Genomic DNA, 11558 nt, shown 5'->3' with positions numbered 1-11558 from the left:
AGGAGGAACTCGACGATAACCCCGGAACCTAGGCATCGAAGACAGCAGCCGCATGAGATAGGAATTATCTAGGTCGGTTGTTCCTGTAAACCATGCGTAAAAATAATACCTTCGAGAGCAATTTTTCTTTGGAAAGAGTTATATATACTAATAAAATATACTTGGACGGATATCACCTGATATATTTGATTGACCGATGACTTGGTTTGTTCAGATGCCTCGTTGTAGATGAATTACGGATAGGCACCTGATATATTTGATTGACCTATGACTTGGTTTGTTATGATGCCTCATTGTAGATGAACTAGCAAAAGGGCCCGTGCGTTGCAACGGGAGAAAAAATACCGCACGCTTTTAATATTTTTATAATCATTTTGATTATTAAAATAATAAGCTAACTAACTAATGTAGTCAGTCCTATCATATTTTGTTGAGAAATCAACCCGTCCATTGTTAATTCCACCATGATGAGAAATTGAGCGGGACAAGCAAAGAAAAACAAAGAGGCTACGTGAATTGATCAATGGACTGTTATCTTATTTCACTCATGGGGTAGAGAATGTGGGATGAGATGACAAACTGAAGGTGGTGTTCCATTCTCTCTCTCTACAACAATGCAATCTTACATTCAATACATTCATTCATCAGCAAACAAATTCCCACAATTTCTTGCCGGTGCTTGGCATACGGTTGGAGGCATGGGGAGGGGATCTCACCAGATGATGAGTTCCATCGGAGGAGGGGATACGATGAGGGGAGCAAGGGTTAGGCGCCTCTATCTGGCCATAAGGAGTCGCCGTTGCCGCGCCATAACCTCAGAGTTCCCCGTGTGAGGCTTGGAGGCCTGCCTCCACCTGCAAGTCCTTCGCTCCGCCGCGCCTTATCCGCGCGCCGCCGCCGTTCTGCATCGAGCAGACGCATCATCCCAAGTCGTTGTAGCTGTCGCGTTGATTTGATCCAGAAGCTGTGCTCGAGCGCCGAAACGGGGGCAGCAAGCGGGCAGACGTACGACCGCGGAGGCAGGTGGGTTGAGATCACAACAATGGTGGTTGAGGTCGGTCGCGGCGGCGAGTGGTGTGACAGCGGTCTGGGCACATGCCAGGGTGGACCAGGGTCGACGTGATGTGCTCGAGCGCCGCAAGGGGGGCAGTGAGCGGGGAGAGGTACAGCCGCGGAGGCGGGTGGGTTGAGATCGGCAATGGTGGCGCTTGAAGTCGGCCGCGGCGACGAGTGGTGTGGCGGCGGCCTGGGCACAAACGAGGGTGGCCCAAGGTCGACGGGAGGAGGCGATGCGTACGGATATAATTTTTGAAGCGAATCATTTTTTCCTTTTGCCTTGCAGATAAATGATGGAGCGCGGGTTGAATAACAAAAGTTACATGGGCTTTTATAAAAATATCGTGGTGGGTTTTCCGACGGAAGCAATAGCCGCTTTATTATTAGGTATAGATATATATTAAGTGTATGGGACTTCAATAATAATTATTTGATTCTGGGTGTGCTATATTTTCTTTACATTCAAAATTTAACATACATTATATTTATATAATTTCAGCAAAATATTTCAAAAGCCTGTGGCAATACACGACATTATACTATTTTAACATAGTTATTGACTTGCAAAGCTTTTATTCAATCTCGCAGCCGTAGACCCCCTAGTCTTAATAAGTCTTATATAACACAACCAAAACAACGAGAGCGATTCATAATACGGTCTTCAATTTTGTGGTACTGTAATGTTGCCATCTTTGATCAAACTCTTAAGGCTCCAGTAAGGATCCTTGGGGTTAATGTACGTCCAGAAAGCCCATCCGAACGTCGCCTGGCCGTATACATCCAACTGGGCATCCACAAACGTCTGGTTTTCCTCACGCGAAGCACCTCCTACCTTCCACTCCGCCGTCCATTCCCCTGCATTTCTCATACCAAGTCCAGATACATTCATTCACATATCAATGCTGAAACAACCAACTGTAACTAATGTAGCAGCAGGCTTGATCTTTTGAAACCAAATTACTCCCTCCATTTCATAATTCTTGTCGTGGTTTTAGTCCAATGACGAGTTTCTGGCTTTCAGCTGTGTTGCGCTTATTTTTGGGAAGAAAAAGAAAGTTGTGTTGTGACTTACCAACAAAGACAAGTGCGCCGTTTGCCCTCATCAGGCTCTTGAGGTGGTCAGCCCGGTGTGTGGTCACGTAGCGTATGTTCTGCTCCGCGCTCATCCTGCCGGCGTTGAACATGTCGCCATAGAGGTTGTAGCAATGAACGTCGAGCACACAGTTCTGGAACTGCCTGGCAAAGTCGGCCATCTCGGAATCGCCGCCACCCGCGAGCCGGCCTTCCATGATCACATACACATCGTCGCGCTTCACCTGGTTCCTCACGGTGTTGTAACCGGCTTTGTAGTATTTCTTCAGGGTGTCGATGTGCACTTGCTCCGATGGCTCGTTCAAAAGCCCGATTCCCAGAAGGCTTTTCTGGACAGCATACCTATCAAGTTCAACACAACAATCAATGTCTTCAGAAAGCTAGGTGGTGCTTCCCGGTCATGAGCACAACATTGTTTGTGTTGGCAAGTTGAAGCACTGTAATTTTGCCAACAACACAACTGCCTGAACCAAATTGTCTGACTCACCTAGCTGCAAGGCCTTCAATTACCCTGACGGTATCATCGATATTTTGGTCTCCCCAGCCCACGGTGTCATCTCTTGATGCGCTGTGGGATTGCCCGTTCTGTGACCAGGGTGCTGCATGAAGGTCCACAATGACACCCAAGTTGTACTTTCTGAAGTAAAAGCATAAAAAAGAGTCAACAATCAGCATAAGGTTTGTTTATTGTTTTTAATGGAACGTATGTATGTGAAGTATTTAGGTATCTATTTAGTTTGTTGTAACCGAAACTAAGGGGAGCTCAACTTACTCTGCGCACTGAAAAGCCCTTTCAAGCATAGCTTGGTAGCCTGGATAATTTGGTGGGTGACAGGAGGGAGTGTCATCTGTTTTGGTGATCCACCACACCACTGGAATTCTCACTGCATTCAGACCGTTTGATGAAATGGATCTAAAGACTTCTTCGGTTATGAATGTGTTCCAGTGATCCTGCAACAAGCCGAGTGAAATTAAGTCCTTGATACTTGCCGGAAATGAAATATCTGAACCTGCTTTTCAGTACTGGTGGTATATTTACAATTATATTTATATATTTATACAAAGGAAATATCCAACCGAGCAAGTGAGAAAAAACACAACCTGTAAGATGCTGACAGTCTTTTCTGCTCCGTAGAAGCTGCATAGCTGAGCGTCTCCATCCATTTGTCCAGTTATTTTCATTGTAAAAACAGACGGATCACTGTCACTCCAACTTTCACTTGTTACATCGCCATCTGCTGTAACTACGCCCCCTGTCTTGACCTATATATTCAGGAATTCGAACACACCATTGTTTTATTTGTTTTGGAACTCAAGAAAGAAAGAAAGAAAGAAATATAATGTTTTCAGGGCGTTCGTACCTGTAAGAATCTGCCGTTTGGCGCCTTGATCCGAGCCAGGCCCGCATTTCTGATAATCTGGAATTCACCAGCTTGGCCTGGAGAGGTCTGAACGGCGACCAGCCCGCCATTGTTATCAAGGCCGACGAACTGGTCGTCGTGAACACGGATCATGAACATGTCGTCAGAATCCTTCATTCTCTAGAGCTGATTAATCAAGGAAGAGGGCGACACATGGTTACTGTCAGTGGAAGAGGTAGCTCAACCTGCAATGCCTCGTATCGTTGATGAGCAAACAAAATTCTGAGCGATTACAGAGTGAGGCAGGCAAGAAGCAGCACTCACCCTGAGGGTCTCCCAGTCCTTGACTTCTCCTTGGTTGGCCACGACGTCGGACCCGGCGCCGCCGACGGCGCTCAGGAACATCCCCTGCGTCGCCGACCACAACGTCACGCGTGTGCCGTCCTGCGTTTCCATGGATCGATCAATCGCAAAGTAAATTGTTCGTTTGAGCAAGTATACCAAGTTGGCTCTTTGTCAGTAGATCACCATGAGAGCGTAGCCCATGTCTACTCCGTGGAACAGGTTGGTCATCCAGCCTTCCACCACCAGCCACCCACCAAGGTTCACGGCCTTGATCGGCAGCGACACGATGGAGCCGGAGGCCACGACGACCCACGCGAGCAAAAACAACAACCCAAGCTTCCCTCCCATTTTTCCTCCTCTTCTTCTTAGATCGATGCTCCAAGAGGCAAGAGCTGTTGCTGCCTAAGATGGAGTTGCATGTGCCTCAGCAACTGCTCTCTGGGGCTCCTCTCGGCGCCTCCTCCACCTCGCCATAGCCTCCCTGTACCGCGCCGGCGGGGGGCGGATCCCACGGGATCAGGCACGGCCGATGGATCGAGGGGAGCGGCGGCGGCGGAGACCTGGCCCTCGTCGACCTGACGCGGGTTTGAACCGCCGCCGATACGGGCGAGGCGAGGCGAGGCAGAGAGACGGGGTGGGGGGAAGAGAGGGACGAGGCGGTCAGCCGGTTCGGGGTAAGCATGAGACGTTTTTTTCTGTATGTAATCGATCGGTTTATGAAGGGATGAAAAAAAATCGGTAGAACTGACAATGCTAGCGAGGGATCTGTCGTGGTTGAACCATCTGAGGTGGTTGAACCATCACGACGGCAGATCCCTCGGCAGATCCTTTAATAGTAGACATTACGGATAGCACCTGAGCCATCACGTATGCATGGGACGAAACCATCCATCATCCATCCACCGTCCTTCCACAAAGACAGTTCATGCCCAGGGAAAGATTCATCAACCATCCATCCATGCACACACTCCATGCACTGGAGAAGCACCGGCGAGTCGTACACATCAGTCGGAGACGAGGCGAGCTGGTAGCAGCGCAGCAGCACGAATCGGGTGCACGATGGAGGGGAAGGCCGGAACGGTGCCGACGAGGCGAGGCAGCAGCAGGAGCTGGGTCCGTACGGAGGCGAGGCCGTGGTGATGACCACGATGCAGCGGGCGAGGAGAGGTGGAGCTGTAAGGTAGAGCTGCGGCGGATGTGAGGTGAGTCCGCGGCGTGTAGCCGCAACAGCAATGAGGCCACGGACGAGTGCAGAACATGTTGCCATGTGAGTGCAGATCTCCTCTTCCTTTTTTATTTCCGCTAGCAACCTAGGACTAGTTGAAGAAGTCCCTTCAGGAGGGACTTTTAGGGACTTTTTTCCACCGTATCCTGCGCCGCATCCGCTCGCTCCTTCCATCCGCTCGCTCCTCCCCTTCTCTTCCCCGCCGCCGCCGCCGCTTCTCCACTTCCCAGCCGCCGCCGCCGCCGCCCGTTCTCTTCCCCGCCGCCGCCGCCGCTTCTCCCCTTCCCAGCCGCCGCCGCCGCCGCCCCTTCTCTTCCCCGCCGCCGCCGCCGCCGCCCGTTCTCTTCCCCCTGCCGCCGCCGCTTCTCTTCCCCGCCGCCGCCGCCGCTTCTCTTCCCCGCCGCCGCCGCCGCTTCTCCCCTTCCCAGCCGCCGCCGCCGCCGCCCGTTCTCTTCCCCGCCGCCGCCGCCGCTTCTCCCCTTCCCAGCCGCCGCCGCCCGTTCTCTTCCCCGCCGCCGCCGCTTCTCCCCTTCCCAGCCGCCACCGCCCGTGCCCTTCCCAGCCGCCGCCGCCGCCTGTGCAGCCGCCGCCGCCATGGCCACCGATGAAGACGACGAGGCGCAGTGGATCTCCCAGTTCCCGTCGCAGTTCCCGTCAGGGGTAATATGGCCTTTTTGCAAGTCATTTAATGACCCCTAGTCCATGTTTAGTCCCTGGAAAGAAACGGGTAGGGACTAGAGACTTTTTAGTTGGGACTAAAAAAAAGTCTTAGGACTTTTAAAAGAAACAGGGCCCTAGTGATTCTGCACGGCTATAGCAGTTTTTCTTTGCATGTGGTTTGATGTGAACACAAAACGCTGACTGGCCGATGCAGAGGCGAGACAGCAGCGGCGGGAGCAGGGCTGAAGGAGGCGACGCGTGGGTTGCGGAGGTGCAGCATGGCGTGGTGAGTCAAAGCGAGCGGAGCGCGGCGTGGACGGGCCCAAAGCCAGCCAGGAGGAGCGGACTGACGCGACGACCGGCTTAGCCAGTGGACGCGCGGCAGAGGCAGGCGAATCAGCGGTTGAGACGGCAAGCGAGGCTAGGCCTCAGTTGAGAGCCGACTCAAGGTGAGGCTAGGCCTCGGTCTTGGCTTCCCACAACAATGCACCTAAAAAATTGATCCAATCTTTGAATCAATGAGAACCACTTTGGTCTGGATCACTTGAAAACGACGCGGAAGATCAGCTGCCGCCACACAATCATATCCGCTATCCGTCTCCCCGCTGGGCATGAGCTAGGGAGCCCCTCCACTCCCCTCCGCGCCGCGGGCCACTCCGGCCGCGGCGGCTACCCACCAGCCTTCATGGCCCCGAGACGCTCGTCGAGATCCACCGATCACTCGCCTGTAGGCGCTCTAGTCTCGCGCGGGGTGGGATCCGCGGGTCGGGCCGCGTCTCCTCCGGCTTCTCCGGCCTTCGAGTCTTCGCGAGATCCCCCCGCGCCGCCGCGAATCCTGCTGCGGGGTGAATGCTCCTCCTCGGTGCAGGGAGGCTCACCCCCTTTCCACTCCGGACCTAGCGGGACCCCCCTTCTGCGCTCCTGCATCTGACGGTCCGGCCGATGCCGCACTCCCCAGGGCCCGCCGTTCTTGCGCCGTGCTCGGACCCCGCGGTCGCTGCGGCGCCTTTGCCGTCCCGTCGCCTCAGGTCCATAGTCGTCGCTCCTTCGCTTGCCATTTCGGGGAAGGTTGGGCAATGGTCAGAGGTTGTTCGCCGGAGGGGACGCGGCGCCTCGGCAGACCCGTTGGTCACCGGGCAGCGCCGTGCGGAAAATAGGCCAAACCGCCTCTCGGGCAGAGCTGCAGCGCCGCCCGCCTTCTTAAGCCAGTTCAGAGGAAGGTGTTTTCGGTGCCTCAGTAGCAAGCACCGCAGGGCAGAGTGCAGAGACCCGATACACTGCGTTCTCTGCAGAAGAGCTAGCCACATAGCTAGGAGTTGCCCTCGACGCCACCTCCCTCCGCGGGCGCCGGTCTCGGCTCGCAGTCGGCTAGGCCCGCCCGCTCCTGGCCAGCCGCTACAAGCGCGCGTCTGCTTCCCTCCGCCCCCGGTCGCTTCTCACATGTCGCCGCTGAGGCCTGCAATGCTGCACCACATCGACCCTGCGAGGCGGCCTAAGGACAGCCGCTCGGTGGCCGTTCCCTCGCCGCCAGTAGACCAGGCCATATTCTTCCTCAGAAGCCACGCCGTCACCCTGTCCGCAGCCGACGGCGTCAACGCATCGTCCCCCATGGCGGTGGGAAGGGCCCTGGAGGCGCAGCTCGTAGTGCCCGAGCACTCGCTGCGCGTCACGGCGCACCACCCGGAGCACTACCTGGTGATCTTCACCCAGCCGGCACAGCAGGTCAATGCACTGCGTCGGGCCTCCATCCGAGTCGACGGAGCCGTCTTCAACGTCGCCTCCTGGCACGAGCATGACCACGCCTCTTTCGGCTCTTTGCTGCTCCATGTCCGAGTCATCATCGAGGGCGTCCCCATGCACTACTGGTCTGTCGAGGGGGCGGAGGAGATCCTCGGGAGGAGGGTGAGAGTTGATCGCCTCGACAGCAGGACGCTCGAGCGCGGCCACACCAAGACGTTTGCGTGCTGGGTTTGGACCGACGATGTCGGAAACATCCCCACCAAACACTGCCTCGGGATCTTACCGAGGGGAGCAGGCCACGTCGAGGAGATGGTGGGGTTCTCCCCACCAGACAGAAGAGTAGCTCCACCCCCGGCGACGGCCGAGTACTCCATGCTCATCCACGTCGACCGGGTTGAAGATTGGACTCCACCGTCCCCCCGTTCTTCCCACTCCGAGCGGAGCGGAATCCCATCCTCCGACTCGGATGGCGACGCCGCCCCCTTCCCGACGATCGCGCCCGCGTCCTGGACAATGGGGATAGAGGACTGCCAGCATGGGGGAAGGAAGAAGCACCAGGCCCGCGCGCCGGTGGCCAGCGTCGGCTGCCGGGGTATGGCTCGCAGCGGCCGGGAGCAAGACGGTGACGGGGATGGTGACCCGAGGGGCGAGAACACCGCTCCTGGAAGGACGTTCTTCTCCGCCGTAGCCGCGCTTCGGCCGCCCCCCCCCCACAACCACGGGCTCCACGGCAGCGCAGCCGCTCTCCAGCGCCAAGACGCCGGTCACGGGACTCCTCAGGCCGACGTCGCGGCGAGAGGAGGGCTTCGGTGGGGAGGCGGCATCACGTGCAGCGGGGCAGGTCCAGGCCTCCGCCACCACCCTCTGTCAGGCCAGCACAGGCGCGAGAGGCTCACGCCGAGACCACGGGCAAGGACCCGGTGGACGAGTTCTTCAAAACAGCAAACAAGCCGCCGATGACCTCTCCCATCGTCGACGGCATGGCGGTCGACGTTCAGGCGGCAGCGGACGCTGTACTGGCCGAGACGCTGCACTTCGACGAAGGATCCCTGCTCGAGGCAGCAGGGGAGGCGCTGCAGCTAGACGCCTTCAGCCCCACGCTTTCGGACTACGACCACTTCAACAGGGCTACTCCCTCCTCCGCGCGCATGATGGAGGTCCAGCTGGGAGCTGTGACCAGCCGTGTGAGCCAGCTCGAGCTCGCCGAGGCAAGCGGCAGCAAGGAGCCTTGCCTCTTCCGCGAGTGCAGGCCTCCTCTGCTGGCCGTGCCACCCACCAGACGGTCTGTGCCGCCGCCGAAGAACAGAGTGCAGGATACTCCGACCAGGCACAACGCGCGGCAGGCAGCAAACACGTCTACCGTCCCGGTCGCGCAGCGTGCCTCCCTCCGTCTCGTGAAGGAGCTAGGGCTGCTAGGACCGAAGGAGAAGATGACTGAGGACGTAGCAAAGGCCCTCATTCCGCGCTTCGATGAGCCTCTCTCAGACAGCGACATCGCGGTCATCGCCAAGCTCACCCGCCTCGACGGGGAGGCACTCACAGCCATGGCTCGCATGGCCGGCCCCGACGTAGTGGCGGAGAAGGCCGTAGTCTAGTTATGTTAAGAGTAAACTTTGTATTTATCCGGTGGCGACCGGCGGTCAGTCGGTTAGAGCTAGGTTTCATTCCTTTGTGTAAGGTTAGCGAGGCCGTATCCTATCGCCGTCGTAGCTTGGGGCCTATTGGTGGGCGACGGCGATCCCCGGTTATGTTGGAGGTGTTTGTTCTGGGCCCAAGGCCAAAGAAAGCTAGTCACCGGAGATTTGTTAGTTTCCGCCATGAGTGACAAGCTACCACCGATCATGTGCTGGAACGTTAGAGGACTAAACCAACCAGCAAAGAGGGCATCAGTGTGTGAGATGGCAAAATCATTGCGAGCAGCAATTTTGTGCCTCCAGGAGACGAAGATAGACGCATGGACACCACAACTAGTGCAAGAGATAGGAGGAACCCAACTCACAGAATGCATCGCGCTACCAGCGATTGGCACGAGCGGCGGGGTGGCAATCCTATGGAATAGAGAGCTCGCTACAATAGTTTCGCATGCGGTTGGAATTTTTGCAATCACTGCCAAGGTCACCCTGCTAGGACAGAGCCAGCCTTTCTGGCTATCCTCGGTCTATGGACCAGCGGACGACGCCAGGAAGGAGGCGTTCCTCCGCGAGCTATCATTCTCTACGCCCACCGCCTGCGGAGCCGTGGCTTATAAACAGCGATTTCAACCTGTTTTACGAGGCTAGGGATAAAAATAACCTAAACCTCAACCGGAGGCTCATGGGCAAATTCAGGTAGGCCATCGACACTGCCGGGTTGAAGGAAATTAGATGTACAAACCGCCGCTACACGTGGAGCAACGAGCGACAAAACCCGACGCTAGTAAGCATCGACAAGTTCTTCTGCAACCTTCCATGGGAATGCCAATTCCCCTCAGCGTCACTGCACGCGGCATCCACGGCCACCTCCGACCACTGCCCGCTAGTACTCACTGACACATCAACAACTACACGCCCTGCCATGTTCAAATTTGAAAATTTCTGGCCTAGGTTCCCGCGGTTCCACGACACGGTTGAACGGGATTGGAATAGACCAGTGCAGTCTACCTGCGCTTTCCGTCGTCTCCTCACCAAAATGACGCGAACTGCGCGGGACCTGAAGATTTGGAGAAAATCCTTCTTCAGCGATGCAAAATTACAATTCCACATGGCGGCAGAATTAGTCCTTAGGTTTGATGTAGCGCAAGAGAGCAGGCGTCTTTCAGACGCAGAGTTTGATCTTCGAAAGCTCCTCAAGTTACGTATGCTTGGCCTCGCTGCGGTCGAGCGTGCACGACGGCGACAGGCATCTAGACTTACATGGCTTAGGATGGGCGATGCGGGAACAAAATTCTTCCACATCAAGATGAGAGCAAGGAGGCGAAAAAACTTCATCCACACTTTAAAGGCTCGCGACGGCATAGCTACGACACACCAACACAAAGAAGAAGTTATCTATAGGCACTTCAACGAGGGGTTAGGGAAAAAAGCTACCCGCACCGTCACAATAGACTAGGCTTCATTAGATCTACCATCAGTTCATGGGCGAGGTTTGGACAACCACTTCACGGAAGGGGAAGTATGGGACGCGGTCAAGGCATCACCTTCGGAGAAGGCGCCGGGACCGGATGGTTTCACGGGGATTTTCTTCAAAACGAGCTGGCCTCTAATTAAGGAGGACGCGATGCAGGCTTTTCACAGCTTCTATCACCTGACTAGAGGAGACTTCTCCAGGCTTAACTCCGCCACGATAGTACTGCTGCCAAAAAAGGAAGGAGCCTCCGAGGTGCAGGACTACAGACCGATAAGTCTAATTCATTCGATCTCCAAGCTTATAGCTAAGGTCCTCTCGAGAAGACTAGCTACGGTCATCGACAACATAATATCGCCAGCACAATCAGCTTTCTTGTGTGCCAAGTCAACGCAAGACAGCTTCCTCTACGTACAAAATGCCGTTAGATCTCTCCATCGAAAGAAGACCCCCGCGCTACTGCTGAAGCTAGACATCGCAAGAGCCTTCGACAACGTCTCCTGGGAATACCTCTTAGAACTACTGCAGCATCTAGGGTTTCCAGCAAGATGGCGGGATTGGATAGCACTACTCCTTAGCTCTGCATCGTCTACGGTAACACTAAATGGCTCCGCGGGCAGACCTATCTGGCACAAAGGGGGCCTGCGACACGGAGACCCGTTGTCCCCACTCTTATTCATCCTAGCCATCGACACCATGCACAGGCTTCTGTGTAGGGCCACTGAGATGAACATGTTCCAGCCACTGCCGGGCAGAGACATCTCGCTACGGCTTAGCCTTTATGCGGATGATGCCGTCATCTTCGCAAACCCCATACAGGAAGAAATTGAATTGATTATGGGCATTCTAGGAGACTTCGGAAATGCCACGGGTCTGCATATCAACCCTGCCAAGTCTACTGTCTCGGCAATACGCTGTGAAGACATAGACCTTGACGCGGTGCTCGCAGCCTTCGGAGGGGTGAGGGTAGGCTTCCC

General features: G+C 55.6%; 1 pseudogene; it reads right to left on the bottom strand.

Annotated features, from left to right (window-relative positions):
• Positions 1 to 1629: 1629 nt before the first annotated feature.
• On the bottom strand, positions 1630 to 4217 carry LOC123439827 (annotated as a pseudogene).
• Positions 4218 to 11558: the final 7341 nt, after the last annotated feature.

Source organism: Hordeum vulgare, chromosome 3H, assembly GCF_904849725.1.
Source record: "Hordeum vulgare subsp. vulgare chromosome 3H, MorexV3_pseudomolecules_assembly, whole genome shotgun sequence".
Classification (NCBI taxonomy): Eukaryota; Viridiplantae; Streptophyta; class Magnoliopsida; order Poales; family Poaceae; genus Hordeum; species Hordeum vulgare.
The sequence above is the reverse complement of the archived record's forward strand: the minus strand, read 5'-3'. Positions and strand labels throughout refer to the sequence as shown.